The sequence below is a fragment of the Pan troglodytes genome, chromosome 5 (assembly GCF_028858775.2).
Source record: "Pan troglodytes isolate AG18354 chromosome 5, NHGRI_mPanTro3-v2.0_pri, whole genome shotgun sequence".
In the NCBI taxonomy this organism is placed as follows: domain Eukaryota; kingdom Metazoa; phylum Chordata; class Mammalia; order Primates; family Hominidae; genus Pan; species Pan troglodytes.
In genome coordinates this window covers 18,637,837-18,652,131 of record NC_072403.2, presented here as the reverse complement: position 1 = coordinate 18,652,131, position 14,295 = coordinate 18,637,837, and the positions used below count along the sequence as shown (strand labels likewise).

Genomic DNA, 14,295 nt, shown 5'->3' with positions numbered 1-14,295 from the left:
AGGAGGAATAAGAAGTTGGACAGATTCTTGTACAGGAGAGGTTCAGGTATTGGCAGAAGAGGATAAAAAGGTAAGCAGGAATCACGCTGTGAAGGATATAGTCCGGCTTCCTTCTCTAGAGTCAAGACTGAGGCAGGTAATCTTGTTAAGAAGCAACTGACAGAGTCCAGGCATAACATGAGGAGGATTTGACTTAAGACAGTGAAATCCAATTTGAATCACTTTTAATTTCAAGTCCCTCAGAAACATTCTAGAGTAGATGTTTTAAAGACAGTAGGAAATTTGGGTGTAAAGGGAGAGGTCACACCTAAAGATATGGATTCTCAATCAGCATATTTGGAAGTCGAAGCACTGAGAATGAATGTGATCTCTTGATCTCTTCTTTAATCGTTTACAGATGGACCCTTGAAGGAAGAAAACATCGAAGGAGGAAAGAGAAGGCTTTGACATAAATTGAGAGGAACAAGGAGAAAGAGGTTGGTTGCTCTGGAAACCAAGGAAGAATCAAAGAGGAGAATGGAAGATGTCACATATCTAAGAATTCTTTATTGGATTGGGCAATTGAAGATTCACAGATGATCAGAGGAGCCAGAGACAAATCAGAGTGGTCAGTCTCTGCCTACCAAATTCAGAATCTCTTGACGGGGTTCTGGTTTGGGTATGACCACATTAGTAGCTAGGGTTATCCTACTGTGTAAAAATACTTAGACGATGATTATTTTTTTAATGCCAGTAGTCAATGAAGCATTCTTCAATGTCTTCTTCCTGAATTTCTCCCACCTTTTGATCTGAAATGAAACCTTAGGGGAACTCACCCAATTAGCCTCTATGCCACAGTCTAAGCCTCCAAATTCTAGCAATTAGGTATTTTATAGCAGCAAATGCAATTCGTTTACCCAAGATAGGTTACATAAGGTAGGCTAGAACATTCTGGTTTCAGTCACTTGTTGTCCTTTGGACTTAGCTGAGGAGCTTCTTGAGCCTATGCCCTGCCCCAGAGATTCTGATTCTGACTAATCAGTCCAGTTAAATTTGCACAGGGGTTAGGCCCAGTCATCGTTATTTTTTAGGATCTCAGAATACAGAAGGAGTTAAGAACCAGTAAGTGGAATATTCGAATGCATTATATCCTTGGTAGTCAAAGTCATCCACACAGCATAATTTGTGTCATTCACCTGCAGCTTGTTAGACATGCAGAATCCCGGGCACCATCCAGACCTACTGAATCTGAATCTGCATTTTAATGAAATTTTTTAAAATTTTGTAATTGTTTTCTATTAAAAAAAATTTTTAGGGAGGGGGTCTTTCTCTGTTGCCCAGGCTGGAGTGCAATGGTGCAATCATGGCTCACAGGAGCCTCAAACTCATGGGCTCAAGCGGTCCTCCTGCCTCACTCTCCTGAGGAGCTGGGACTACAGTCGTGTACTACTATTTTCAGCTAATTTTTTAGAAACAGTTTTTGTAAAGATGAGATCTGGCTATGTTGCCTGACTGGTCTAAGATTTAAACAAAGTTTAAAATCCTGCATTATATGTTAGACTTGACCAAAGTCTTGCCTTTGTATTGCCCTGAAGATAATTGGGCAGACCTGGCTAGACTCAACTTAAGTACCCTCTAAATTGCTAAAACACTAGTTTAAACCCTTGCTGCACCTTCCAAGCACCTTCAGACCTTTAACGATATATTGAAGCTCAGACTTTCCCCCTAGAGATTCTGATTTATTTGTTCAGGGGTGAGGAACAAGCATTAGTATTTTAAAAGCTCCCCCAGATGGATTCTATTGTATAGCTAGGGAAAAAGATTCATTGTACTAAGAAGTCCTAAAGGGAAGCAGAAATCTAAATTCAATTTAAATATAATAGAATTTTTTAATATAACGAGAGCATAATGCTAGGAGTGTATTCATAATTGGAGCCTCAGCTGCTGTGCAGCAGGATGGTGTGAGGGCAATGACTGAAGGTCTCACTGATGAATGAATGATGGCATATTCTTTAAGAAACATTCGAGGCCGGGCGCAGAGGCTCACTCCTGTAATCCCAGCACTTTGGGAGGCCGAGGCAGGCAGATCACGAGGTCAGGAGATTGAGACCATCCTGGCTAATGCAGTGAAACCCCATCTCTACTAAAAATACAAAAAATTAACCAGGTGTGGTGGCACACACCTGTAATCCCAGCTACTCTGGAGGCTGAGGCAGGAGAATCGCTTGAACCTAGGAGGTGGAGGTTGCAGTGAGCCGAGATCGCGCCACTACACTCCAGCCTGGGTGACAGAGCAAGACTCTGTCTCAAAAAAAAAAAAAAAAAAGAAACACTCAAGTTTTTAGTAAGCTCTTACAAGAGTTTCAATCAATTAACTTAAAACACTTATAACAACAATTTTTAAAAGTTAGTAGAGACAGCACTAGGATAAAAACTTGTCTTATGTTAAAGTAGTTTGAGGGAGCAGGAAAGAGCAAGAAGTCGGAAGAGGTACTTTTCTCCTAGCGGGAAAGATCTGTAGGCCTACATTTGCTAAACCCTGAAACAGTGGTATTTTGCAAGACTGAAAGGCTTTGTGTAGGTGTACGCAGAATGTCAAGGATGAGTCAAAGATTAATACCTAAATTATAGAGTATGAAATGGGAATTTCATGCCTCTGACTTGGAAAGTTGGAAAGAAGGAAATATTGACGGATTCTAAAGTACAGTTGACCATTGAGCAACGTGGGGGTTAGGTGTTAGGGTTTCAACCCTGTGAAGTTGAAAATCTGTGTATAACTTTTGAATCCCCCAAAATATAATTACTAATAGCCTACTGTTGACCAGAAGCCTTACCAATAACATAAACCATCAGTTAATACATATTTCCTATGTTATATGTATTATGTACTCTATTCTTACAATAAAGTAAGCTAGAGAAAGAAAATGTTATTTTAAAAATCTTAAGGGAGAGAAAATATATTTAATATTCATTAAGTAGAAAAGGATCACCATGAAGTTCTTCATCCTTATCATCTTCACATTGAGTGGCTGAGGAGGAGGAGAAAAAGGAGGCATTGGTCTTGCTGTCTCAAGGGTGACAGAGGCAGAGGAAACTCCATACATAAAGGGACCCTGGCAGTTTAAACTGTTGTTCAAGAATCAACATACTACATATTATAGTTTAATCAAGTGGATTATAACCAACTTCAAGAACTATTCACAATAGCAAAGACTTGGAACCAACCCAAATGTCCAACAATGATAGACTGGATTAAGAAAATGTGGCACATATACACCATGGAATACTATGCAGCCATAAAAAATGATGAGTTCATGTCCTTTGTAGGGACATGGATGAAATTGGAAATCATCATTCTCAGTAAACTATCGCAAGGACGAAACTCCAAACACCACATGTTCTCACTCATAGATGGGAATTGAACAATGAGAACACATGAACACAGGAAGGGGAACATCACACTCTGGGGACTGTTGTGGGGTGGGGGGAGGGGGGAGGGATAGCATTAGGAGATATACCTAATGCTAAATGACAAGTTAATGGGTGCAGCACACCAGCATGACACATGTATACGTATGTAACTAGCCTGCACATTGTGCACATGTACCCTAAAACTTAAAATATAATAAAAAAAAAGAATGGAGAAAGACTGAAGCCATGCATTTAAAAATAGTTTAAAATTTTAAGCTAGTTAAAAATAGTTCTGCCAAATTTCTCAAAGCTTATTCACTGGCAAGTTTTCCCAAATGCCCAAATCATGCTACAATTTAAGTACAGCAGTGATCCCGAAAGTGACCTTCTAGCAGAATGATTCTTTATGAAATGTGTATAGAATGTATTTTTGTATTCAATAACTACTTGTTAAGTTTTCCAAACTGTCCTGGGTACCTAAGGATGGTATTAAATAATTGCAAGACATTCTCTCTGTACTTGAGAGACTTAAGCCTTTGTTCAATAAAAACAATTAGAGAATTGTGTATTTAGGGAAAATACTCTATTTTCAAGATACAATAAAGCTGCACTTAAATAGAGAAAAACTGTAAAGTCATAAAGCTCAAGGTTTTAAAAATTAAATGACAGCAATAATACTCTTGATATGAGAACGCAAAATAGCTGTAGATGTTTTAATATACAACATTTTAAAGAAATTACACTTAGCTCTCCATATCCAGGGGTTCTGAATCAGTAGATTCAACCGACTGCAGATCAAAAATATTTGAAAAGAAAACCAAAAAGTAATAATACAACAATAAAAAATAATACAAATAAAATATCAATACAGTATAACAGCTACTTCCACAGCCTTTATATTGTATTAGGTATTATAAGTAATCTAAAGATGATTCAAAATATAAGGGAGGATGTATGTAGGTTATATACGAATGCCATACTATTTTATATTAAGGGGTTGAGCATCCTGGATTTTGGTACCTGCAGGGGTCCTGGAACCAATCCTGGTGGATACTGAGGGATGACTATATTATGTAGCTATAGTACACAGAGTCAGTACTGGCCTGAGAAGTTGTAACACTTCATAATTCTCCTTTCTCTAAGATAGAGACATAATCACCTACTCACTCCAATTCTTGAAATAGGGTGGATAAAAATATTCTTGCCTTACCTTCTTACCTGAACGTGTTAATTTTGAAAATGAAAAAAAAAAAAGACGTAAAAGGAGAGCAGTTTGCAATCCCATCTTTCCCCCACTTTCTGTTCTCTGTATTCTGTGACGGTGGTTACTTTCAGAAGTGAATAAGCTATTGGAGACTGAGGAGAGTTGAATTTATGATAGACTTTTAGAGAGTGCTCACTATGTGCTGCACTTTCAAATAAATTCATTTTATTTCATTCTTGAAAAGTTCTTTTGGGTGATATTATGCAACTTTGACAGATGAAGAGGAAAAATGGAAGCTCACAAAGATAAATTTACTTGTCTAAAATCACACAAAGGAAAATTTCAAACCCAGTTTTTAAAACTAAATTCCCTACAGGACATGACATTTGCTCCCTGGGTTGTAGAATATCAGTACACAATTGAAAATGCCATAGAGTGAATCTACTGTTAAAGGAGCCCTGGTGTGGTCCAGGGTTCTTACTTTGGCTACTTTCTTTGAGTCTTCAACCTCAAGGTTGAGGAATTAAGAATATGATCCCTGATTCAGATTCTGGCTCAGCTGTATACTAGCTCTGTGACCTTAGCAAGCCAGTTAACATTCATTATTGAACCTCTTTTTCCTATTTCATGAAAAAGAATTCATGATTCATAATGAATTCATTCCTACCTCCTATGGGTGTTGTGAGAATTAAACGGGTAAATTACATAAGTGCTTAGAACAGTGCCAGGCATGTGGTAAGCATTCAATACATGTTAGCTATTCTTATCGTCAGGACTCTAAAAGTCTGATTCCAAACCAACCAGCTCTTCTAAGCTGCAGGCTCATATATCCTACGTGCCGATGGTGAGGATGTTGACCTGGATAGTTGTGGACCTCTCAAAACTCATCATGCCCCAAATCGAACTCGATTTGAACATAAGATAATACAAAGCGTTCAGCACAGTGAATGATCAAGAAGTATGCAATAAATTTAGCTGTTATCACTATAGATTTCAAAACTTCTTTCTCCTGTATTCTATTTTTGTAGAATCCGCTTTATTACCCAGAGGATACAGTGAAGGAAGCTTGGGGTCATCCTAAATTCCTGAATTTTCTCTATTTTGCAAGATCCAGCAAATAATCAAGTCTAGTCACTTTTTCCTCCTCGTAAGTATCTTCTGTACCTTCAATTCCCACTGCCTCATCGTTTTTTGTTCTGGGTATTTGAATAGGCTTCTCGTGGTCTCCAGAATCCAAGGAATGCTCTCTTCAATCCATTCTCTTCAATAATACAGGAATGAATCCTTAAAATTCAAATTGAGCACGTCATTGGCTTACCCTGAAGTCCTTCATTCACACCCATCTGCTTCCAGGAAGTGCCCCTCAGTCCTGTCTTTCTGTGATGTATGAGACCACCTCCTGCTGGAGGCTTACCTCTCAGATGTACCAGTCATTGTGGCCACAGTGGCCTTCTGCAGTTTTCTGTACACTCTCATTCCTGAGAATCTTGCTTATGCTCTTTTTCAGATCTGGAATGGTTTTTCCCATCTCTGTAAAGAAACATTTTCATCTGAAAAATTGGGAAACACCATGATTATTTGACACATTTAAAAAATGCCAAGTATATAAAATTAAATTAGGTAGAATGATTTTTGGGGGGAGCTAAAGAATTGCCAATTAGTGAATATACAGAATGCCCAGAAGAGAAGTTTTACAAAAATTGTTAGGGTAGAAACTGTTATTACTAACAATTTTCTGTGTAGAAACTAGTATAATCTTTTGGATGCTAAGGAAGCTGTAATCTGGAATTACAAACCAAAGACAAAACCAAACTTCTGACATTGCTGGTGCTACCACCATGGAGAAGGAGAGAGATTCATACGTAATTGAAATGAATCAGTCTCTTTCTATGGCTTAGGTGTCTTAATGGGGCAAGGTGTCAGTTTTTACACTGCTTACTGGCATTGTTTCAAACTACAAGGGCCTCTGTGCACCACCTGACCTGGGAACTTATCTCCTGGTACCCGGAGAGGGACGGATGACTTGGATTTGATCCTAAATGGGACTATTAGAGAAAAATGGCAGTTAATACATCAACAGAAAAAAGATTAATTGTTTAGTAATCTGGAAAGGGATAACTATGCCAACAATTTCAAGGAAGAGAAGAAGCTTTTCAGTAAGTGGTTAAGATAAATATTTTGCACACTAAAATTCTGCAAGTCATTTTCCTTGGGTCAAGCTGACTGTCTTTTACACACAGCTTGTCAATGTAAAAACTTAGGTCATTTAAAATGTATTTCCTTTTAGAATCTTCTATCTCAAACAATCCTAAATTTAAAAATCAGCCTAAAACCTTCAAAACAGGCAGATGTTTGCTCTGCCTAGCAACAGTGGTCTTTGGTGATTTCTTATTTCTCTGTGATGCAGTTCAGATTCCCTAGCATGACATTCAGAGGCCCCAGATTTTTCCCATTCAGCAATTGCCCTCCATCATCCTATTTCCACAAGCATCACCTCTTCTAGTCAGACCACACTTGCTGGCCTCTAATGACATTTTGCTTTCTGTCACCTCCTCATCCTTGTGCATAGTCTTCTTTCTGCCTAGTAAGTTCTTCTTTCCCTGTATAAGTCTCTTTTATCCTTCAATATTCTCACACCAACTCCTAAAGAGTGACTTCATAGCCTTGTTATATTTCTTTCCCTGACACTCCCATAATGCCAGGTCCACGCTTCCATTGTAATCACGATGATGATAACAAGTATTTCCTTCTAGGCTATGAGCTTCTTTTCCTTATCCCCAGTTTCTAACACAGGGCCTCAAACATAATACTGTCTATAGATAAAATGAATAAAGTGTCATAGTATTTGCTGGTTGACTTTTAGGCTGTTCATAGTAAGTGCTATCTATAGAATGAATGAGTAAAGCATCACAGTACTTGCTAGGTATTTGACATTTAGTTGAATGGCTCCTACTAAGAACTGTCTAAATATATGGCTGGCTTTTAAGATGGTCCAGTTATAATTGTCATAAATCTACAATATGTCTGACACATTGTTTTGTATCTGTCATGTGCAATTTGTGCTCGATATCAGGATTTGAGTAAACCTCCTCTCCTCCACCTTTCATCTAGCCCATGCCCTGTGGATAAAATGAACTGTATGTGAACTCCAAATGTCACTTTTGCTTTGACATCTAAATTGGTATAATATCCATTTATTCATCATCCATCATTCACTCATACATATTTATCGGGCACTTTCTTTTAGAATTGGGCACCAATTCTAAAATCAATTGTGTTCTGATTATGTGTTGTATTACATCCTCTTCTGTGATATTATATTATACTTATTTGTGAATGTTTTTGCTTTTGTCCCCCGGTACAGTTCCTGATATACAGGCATTCAATAAATGTTAGGTGAATAATTAAATTGAATAATTCATAATCCAATGGCTAAATTTGGTTATCTATTCACTAGTTTAAATTCCAGATTTAATTATCAAACTCAATAGGTAGCTTAGATTTATTTTCCAGTTCAAATTCTCTCTGTTCACACATTATCTCAGATGACAAGGGGCCATATAATTAGGTTGGTGGCTTTCAAATATGTTTTTAAAGCACCAGAACTTTATTTTCAGATGAGTTAAAATACAGAAGATTGTATAGAAAAAGTTAAAAAACAAGACACAATTCTATCACCTAAAAGCAATGTTTGAATTCCAGTGATGTGTATATTACCTGCAGATCTACAGTTTTGTAAAACACCAGGATGCACCATTTACATAGAATTCAATGAATTCACCGTTTACATAGAATTCAACATCTAGAGTTGTCCAACCTGGTATCCCTCATTACCTTACTACCTTTCATATATGTACATCTATGTATATAGCTCAATGAACATAACATTCTGCTTTTCTAGTTTTTATTAGTATGTTCCATATTATTAAAGTCATTATACTAGTTAACCTTTTATTTAATTTACCATCGTTCTGATAAAAAAAATTTATACATGTAGCATTTGTAGAGCTCCCAGAGAGAGGAGTTCATGCTTTCTGTTAGTTTTGCGTGGCTCCCGTTAGGAACCTGGCATATAGAAGTATTTCATGTGACATCATGACCCTATCAAAACAGTCTTGGTTCCCATGAATAAAATCATATCCATTTCTCATAGTGGATCTCAGAATAGGGAGTGAAAAGGTATAAAAACAAAACCTTACAGAACTACCTGCCAACAATACTCATTACAAGTTACATTTCAGTTAATATAATTCTTCTAGAAAATAGAGTTAAGAGCCAAAGACATCTTTGACTAGTGATACTAAGAATTCATCAGAAGGAACCTTTTCAGCAGCAGGAAAAATATGCTAATGGTCTTTATTACTTTATTATTTATAATAAAAGGCTGATGTACCCTTTCTCTACATCTATCTATCTATCTATCTATCTATCTATCTATCTATCTATCTACCTATCTATATAAAATGAAAAACTCTGCATGGACTTAACAAACTTGCACATTCTGCACATGTATCCCAGAACTTAAAGTATAATAAAAAAAATTAAAAATTGAAAAAAGAAAAATGAATGTAAAAAAGTGAAACCACCAAAAACAACAGAAAATTTTATGAGACGATTTAATAAATCTGTAGGTGGTGAAAACTTTTGATACGTCAAAACAACAGAAATAATAACTAATGACAATGCTAGAATATTTGGGCTATATAAAAAACAAAAACTTCTATAAACAGGAAACATCTTAGAGTGGGACACTAAGGATTAACATCCCTTCTATATAAGAACAATTGTAACTCAATAGAAGAATTGGCAAAGGGCATGAAACAAGCAGAAATACAAATGACTAGTAGCCAATTAGTAAGTGGCTATTAAGTGACTAACAGAAGTGGGACTCAAGGACTGCCACCTAAGCCAGGATTCCTAGATTCATCTGTCCTAATGTGACTTATCCAAGCAGAAAAAAAATTGAATATTTTTTCATCATTGCATATAATGTTATTATAACTATATGAAGTTATAATATATGAAAATTTTTAGATCAGTGCATATAATGTTATAACTGTATGAAAAATGTAAGTGGCTAATGGAAGTGACTTTAACAAATGGAAATCTCTACTCTATTGCTCTCTTTCTCTTTTTCCAGTGACTGTCTTAATAGTTTTGACAGTCATGCATAAACCCATTTGCCTTTAGCCCTATATCCAATATAAATTCGTTTGCCCCAGATCTTGGTGCAGATTTTCCTGTGCTTTGTGAGTCCTTCCCCATCTCTCCACCAGCATTGTATACAAGAATGCATACATAAGTTTCCCTCCTTAGCCTGCTGCCTGCAGCATCTTTGGGGAGCCCAAGGTCCAGCTATTTGGGGCCAGCAGTCCTTCTAGTAGTCAATGTCACTTGTCCAACTTTCTGAGTAATCTCATCAGAGGACTGAAAGTAAGAAGGACTCATGGACTGCCTCCCAAGCCAGGATTCCTAGATTCCTCTATCCGAATATGACTGATACAAGCAGGAAAAAAAAATTGAAAAATATGATGCTTGTGATGTTATTATAACTATATGAAAAATGTATTTTCATGAAGAAGAATGTATACATAAAGGAAAACAGCCATGCCGCAATGACAGGGTTATAAGTTATTTATATATAGTTTACTGTAAAACAATATTTTTTAAGTTGGTTGCTTTTAACTTTTAATAGAAAGTTAAGAAACGTATTCACAGGTGTAGCATCACATAATAAACTTGAACTTCCAAGGGGTGGATGTAGCCTGCCCCTTTCTGAGGCTCACTAAGCCCCCTCTCCTGTTCATCTCTTCATCCCGAGCTTAAAAAAAACTCTCCTTGAAGGGCAAGGTAATGAGAGAGTTAGCCATTCTGGTCCAGTACATCTTAAGATATTTTAAGCCATAAAATCAAGTTATTCAAAATCTTTAAAGAGTGCTAAGAGACATCAGGAGGAAACTAATGAACTATTGGTGAGAAATTTATTTTATTCTGTATTTTACTTTAGATGTCAGGTAAACAGTAAAAACAAGTATTTTGGGTAACTTGTGAATAAATGATTTTTTTTGTTTGAAAAATTAACATAAGCTGCTGAGAGGTTTTTGCTTGTTAATTCCATGAGTAACCTTACAAAACTGTGCTTCACAAGTTGACGGCTTCTCTATATTTTCTGATTGTTCAGTTCATGACTGAGAGAGGACATATATGCAATTCTTCTCCACACATTTATTTCTCCCAAAAGGGTTCTTTCAAAGACATATGTCATAGTAATTCTTTGAACAATATGGTGATTATTTTGTTTCCCTTCAGAAAGACCCACCAAATATGCAATTTTGAAAATGTTAGTCTAGACCCTAGCCTGGGAAGAACTTGTACAAACCTCTTTCTCTTATGGAATCTGGGGTGAATCTACCCATCTGTTTCAGTAAAATTTTTTGAGAGGAACAGGATCTAGAAATATCCAGTTAATAAATTTTCTAACTTCTAAAATTAAAGGAACAGGTTTTTACTTCATTTAAATGGGTAGACACTCTCATTTTTTTTTTTTTTAAAAAAAACCCGATAGCATTATCTTTTCCCATGTGTAGAGAACAGTATATTTAAACTTTGTATTTGAACAGTCTTACCATTGTAAGGATGAAGATGTCTCTGGTGGTCATATTTTTACTCATTTTTAAGCCTTTATAGTGCATCTTGCCATTGATTGAATCATTGCTATAACAAGCTGTAAAGAGGTAACGGTGAAAATTTTGAGAGATCAGAAGGAAGAAAAGCCCACTTTTCAGTGAAAGAGCATTGCATCTATCTTGGTTATTGGTCTCTTTGGGGCATTGTGATAAAAAACCATGAAAGCAATGCTGTTCTGTACTTACAGAGACCAGGTTTATAACCTGAATATTTCACCATTTGTTGTAAGATTTCATCTTTCCACAAACAGGTTTTAAATTTGAGCCATGACTAAGCAAACAGTTTTACAAACAATTTGCAGGTGAAACACATTTTATGCCTTAGTTTCAAAAGAGCCCAAAAGCTCATTCTGTGCAAACTGACAAGGGAAACTCAGAAGCAGTACCAAAACTGGGCATGCTCACTTGGACATTAATGGACGTTAAGTGCCTTACTATGTTCTGAACCACTCTCTCCCCAATAACAGTGAGTGGGGGGACCCTCCTGCATGATTGATGCTCTCCTTCTCCTCCCAGTCTCTCTCCCACATACAAAGGAGGAGGCTTATGGGCTCACACAGTCCGCTTAAACCTCTCCTTTGCATATCCTAAGACTCAGTGTTCCATATGCTCCAAGCTTGTGCTTACTCCTTTTTTCATTGATTTTCAGAAGTGGAAGTGACCAATATAGAGATTAATTTCCTTGCTGATAAAATGATAAAACCAAGTCTTTCTTCCCCCAACTCAACCAATACAGAAAATGGACATCAAAACCCATCTACCCCCTTTTCCTCCTTTTACAGTGGTCAAAGGAATTCTCCTCCAATCTCAGGTTTTTCCTTCTGCATGAACTCTAAATCCTATTATCTTTTATCTCCTCACTGACCGCAATCCATCAGTCATTCCTCTTCTCTCCCTTAACTTTCTATTTTGATGTTATTTCAAACCTATAAAACTGGTGCAGCCATAGTACAAGAAAATCCCATTTACCCAAATTCACCAATTATTTTCATTTTGCCTCATCTACTTTAGCACCCCCTCTCTCCATGAGAAATTATTTCAGATCCATTGGCAGAGACAGCTTAGCTCTTAACTCCTAAATACTTCAGGTTTCTTTTCTAAGAACAATGAAATTCTCCTCCATAACCATAGGGCAATGATCAAAATCACAGTTTAACATTGACATAACGCTATTACTTAATCCAGGGTTCATATTTAAATTCCATCAGTTTTCCTATTACTGTCCTTTATAGTTATTTTCTTTATTAAAGAAAACATTTATTTTAGGTTTAGGGATCATGTGAAGGTTTGTTATATAGGTAAAGTCATGCCACAGGGATTTGTTGTACAGATTATTTTATCACTCAGGCACTAAGCTGAATACCCAATAGTTACTTTTTTCTGCCTCTCTCTCTCCTCCTACCCTCCAGCCTCAAGTAGGCCAGAGTGCTTGTTTATGTCTCACTTTGTGTCTCACTTTGTGTCTATGAGTTATCATCATTTAGTTCACATTTATAAGTGAGAACATTAGGTATTTGGTTTTATCTTTCTATGTTAGTTTGCTAAGGATGATGGCCTCCAGCTCCATTCATGTCCCTGCAAAGGACATGATCTCATTCTTTTTTATGGCTGCATAGTATTCCATGGTGTATATGTACCACATTTTCTTTATCAAATCTGCCATTGATGAACATTTAAGTTGACTCCATGTCTTTGCTATTGTGAATAGTGCTGCAATGCATATACATATGCATGTGTCTTTATGATGAAATGATTTATATTCCTTTGGGTATATACCCAGTAATGGGATTGCTGGGTTGAATGGTAGTTCTGCTTTTAGCTCTTTGAGGAATTACCACACCTTTATAGTTATTTCCTTTTCTTGCTGTAGGATCCAGTCTGGGAGGACTCTTGCATTTAATTGTCATATAGCTTTAGTTTCCTTAATCTGAAATAGTTTCTCAATAGTTCTTTACCTTTTCTTTTGTCTTTCTTGACTTTAACAATTTTATAGAGTAAATACCAATTAATTTTTAGAATGTCCTTTAATTTGGGTTTGTCTGTGGCTTCTTCATGATCTGAATTTGTTTTTCATTTTTGGCAGGGATATCACCAGTATAATTTTGCGTCTCTTTCAGTATATTTTACAGAAGATACTTGATACTGGTTTGCTCCAGTCCAATATTGGTAATATTCACTTGGTTAAAGTGATGTCTGCCATATTACTATACTGTAAAGTTATTATTTTTCCCATTGTAATTAATAAGGTATTGTTGGGGGATAATTTGAGACTATATTAATATTCTGTTCTTCATTAATCTTTCACTCACTACCTTCCAACTCTACCATTCCTTCCACATTTATTAGTTGACATTTTACTAGAAGGAAGAGCTTTCCCTTCTCCTCCTCTATTGAGTGAATGAATGAATGACATTACCATAGACTCATGGGTTTTACTTTTTTAAAAAATGGATTATCTAGTTCTATGATAATTAATTTTAGTTGTCAAATTTCTTAAGTTTTGGCCATTGAGTCTCTCCCCTATATCCTTTTACCTCTCTCTGCTGGCTGCTTCCCGCAGCATTTAAACACTTCTCTCTCCTTTCTAGACGTAACTCTCTATGTATTGCCATATCTCTCAGTTTCCTTCACAGCTCTATTTCTTGAAAGAGTTATCTATACTTGTGCTTTCCTCTTTCTCCTTTCCCATTCACACTTCACCCTACTTATGTCTGTTTTACAGCTATATTGCTCCACCAAAACTGACCCAAATCACCAAAACCAAAACTGATCAAAACCATGAAAAAAAATGACCACTCAGTCACTAGTTGAGTAGATATAGAAACATTCTTTTTGATAACAACTTCTCCCACCTCTCTCTGTTTTAATATTTACATTATCAAATAAAAACAGGCTGGGCATAGTGACACAAACCTGTAGTCCCAGCTACTGGGGAGCCTGAGGCTGGAGGATCCCTTGAGCCCAGGAGTTAGAGGGTGCAGTGATCTATGGTCATGCCACTGCCTTCTGGCCTGG

The 14,295-nt window shown here is 36.6% G+C and overlaps 1 long non-coding RNA gene across 1 annotated transcript in view; it reads left to right on the top strand.

The window, feature by feature from the left end:
- The window catches only part of LOC107975061 (uncharacterized), a 47,121-nt gene extending 41,319 nt beyond the window's left edge, over window positions 1-5,802 (top strand). Inside the window, exons 2-3 of the long non-coding RNA XR_001718266.3 lie at window positions 398-476; window positions 5,623-5,802. This is a non-coding gene — a long non-coding RNA (uncharacterized LOC107975061). The remainder of the gene's footprint in view (window positions 1-397; window positions 477-5,622) is intronic.
- Window positions 5,803-14,295: the final 8,493 nt, after the last annotated feature.